Source organism: Lactuca sativa, chromosome 4, assembly GCF_002870075.4.
Source record: "Lactuca sativa cultivar Salinas chromosome 4, Lsat_Salinas_v11, whole genome shotgun sequence".
NCBI lineage: Eukaryota > Viridiplantae > Streptophyta > Magnoliopsida > Asterales > Asteraceae > Lactuca > Lactuca sativa.
Window position 1 is genome coordinate 346245500 of NC_056626.2, and position 2962 is coordinate 346248461.

The 2962-nt window shown below is 36.5% G+C and overlaps 1 pseudogene; it reads left to right on the top strand.

Moving 5' to 3' along the window:
• The first annotated feature begins 320 nt into the window (after nt 1-320).
• LOC128134042 (5S ribosomal RNA) lies at nt 321-438 on the top strand (annotated as a pseudogene).
• Nucleotides 439-2962: the final 2524 nt, after the last annotated feature.

Here is a 2962-nt window from a genome sequence, read left to right on the forward strand (position 1 = left end):
TTATCACAACGCGTTTTAAAGCCGTGAGGGCAGCAGATCCCATAAGAACTCTGCAGTTAAGTGTGCTCGGGCGGGAGTAGTACCAGGATGGGTGACCCCCTGGGAAGTCCTCGTGCCGAGTGGCCCAAAGCGGACAATATTGTGATACGTGCCAGAGCGGGATGTTACAAATGATATTAGAGCCAGGGCACGGGTCGATGTGTTCGATGGGGACGTCGAACCCTATAATGGGGGTTGAAAGTGGGTTAGATCTGATCCCACATCAACTGGGAAGGAGAACTAAGCATTCCTTATAAGGGGTGTGGATACCTTCCTTATCACAACGCGTTTTAAAGTCGTGAGGGCATCAGATCCCATAAGAACTCTGCAGTTAAGCGTGCTCGGGCGGGAGTAGTACCAGGATGGGTGACCCCCTGGGAAGTCCTCGTGCCGAGTGGCCCAAAGCGGACAATATTGTGATACGTGCCAGAGGGGGATGTTACAAATATTATTCGTTATGATTTACTAAAGTTTAGTAAATATGGTTATGATTATGAGTTTAAGTGTAATTCTGAAACATTGGAAAAGTTTCAATGTATGGCAGAATGAATAAGAAGAATCAAATAAGGCAGAAAGATAAAAAGTTTCTCCATTCTGAAGAGATGGGAGAGTACTTGTGTATTTTGTTTTATGATTATCTTAGTGATTATGGAACCATATCACAATTGATCCTCTACGGACACCTTAGTGTGTTTGTTGCCTGAGGAGAGGAATCGTGAATTATTGAAATGGTTAAATCAAAAGATAATTCATACTTCATGCCAAAAACAAATCCTGGAGTTATACTCCCAGATTGTAACTTGAGTGACATAATTCATACTTCATAACACTTATCAAATGTAGAGTAAGATGTGTTCTACTCTTGTATATTTGAGGTTGGTTAGTTGTGATGTTTTGGATAAAACAAAGACCAACTAAGTCCAATTATTGGAAGTGTTTAAATTGAAAAGATTCCGCACTATCTCTTGAATATTTGGCAAGAGAGTCTTATATGTCAAGAGGACAGTGGGAGTCTAAAAGATTCTGAAATAGTTTCAAGAACTAATCAAGAGTTTTGTTAATCACTAGCCCACGACTTGAGGTTTGTAACCTATCGTGTTGACATATTCTGTGCTCATCCCAGTTAAGGTTGGCTTTGCATTGGAGTTCTGAGAGTTCTCGACAATGGTAGGCCCTTGTGCTGCCGGGTGGCAAGAAATTAAGATTGCACAAGTTCAGTCCATATGAATTTGGAAGTGTCACTAACCTAGTCCTGTGATTATGGTTTTGCCAAAATTCACATGAAAAAGAACACACACACCATAAAATCTAAGTGTCATAAGGTTTCTCTCCGATTCATGAAAATGATGGTAAGGAAACACTTCCACTAAGAAGATTTTTAGTAGATAGCGGTTGTGATATTTGCATTCTCATATAGTTAGTGGAGCGTGTGTGGTTAACCAGCACACTAACTAGTGAGAATTGCAAAGGTCTAGACAAACATGTGAGCTATCTAAGGAAAGGTGTATGTTCTTGATAAAGTCATATCAAAGCAATCTAGTATAAGAAATATGAACTTTGGTAAGAAAGTCAATAAAGTATTGATTTCTAGAAGTCCAGTTGATTTCTGAGTACATGTCAAAGCTAGTGGGAGCATAAAGTGTTATGCTGGTAATCATTATGCTAGTGGGAGCATGATGATTATGTTAAATATTGCAAGTTAGCAATGTTAATTATAGAAAACAAAAGTTTCAATTTGCTCTGAAAAGTTGTTTGCTATAATTAAGGGAGAGAATTTTATACTTCATTCCAATTCTACCAGCTTAGATTGAGTTTTATCAACTTTAGTCAAGGATATATATGAATGTTATGTTGGAATTGTTCAACATAAGGAATTTCTATATATGTTGCGTTCTCAAAATTCGATTATGATTACGACATACCTCTTGATAGTTCGAATTGTGAGAACATGGAAAATAAAAAATTTATATCATGAATCATGTCCCACATGCTTCGGATGTAGGATCGATTGCATGTACTACAATATTCATCTATTCTAAATTTTCCTAATGCTTAGGGCATTAAGAAGGGAAAAGGGATTAGAACTGGATATGACTAAAATGATTAAGCAATTGTCGAGGACAGTTTGAGGTTTACCAAAGATTGGTTACTCATGGACAATTGGAAGTATAGAGTTAGGACCATATTGACCTTTCGAGGCAACTCTTATTCAAAAGTGATGGTCAAAATGGGAATATGGAATTGTTTCCATAGGTGGAAGTTACTCTTTGAATCTGTGTAAGATTAGAGAACTTAATGCAAGAAAATGTTCAAAGGAATGTACTTTGAATTTGAGACTTCATGGAATTGCTTTCCATTGAAATATCTTGTAATGTCTATTGTCAAGTCTTTGTGACTTCTGTGCATAGTCATTACAAGGGGATCATTGCATATAAGTTTAGAATCTAACAGATTACATTAAATGGCAAGAGTTTGGTGTTCTTGCATTTACAACAAGGATTGGAATTATGAAATGAGCATCATTAGAATATTTTCAATTGATCTATTTCACAAAGAGAGGACCATATGTAAACATAGTATGCATACTTGGAGTATGGCATAACTGTTGTTTGGAAAAACATAGTGTGCATGCTTGGAGCATGACATGACTATTGTTTAATTCAAGCATTAAGTTGATAAATCGAAACATAAATAATGAGTAATCAATATGGTGCTTAGATAAAAGTTGTTTTATTTACACCCAAGTGTTGGGGCCATATAGGATTAAGTATTATTCTTGTGTTTCACTTTGCATCTTTTGACTTCTAGAATAATTATGTTATGGTATATATCATATTATTCAAACCATCCACAGTCAGTCATATGTTGGAAGTAGATATGAATCAAGACTGTCATTAATTTGGCTTGTATGATTTGTCTAAAG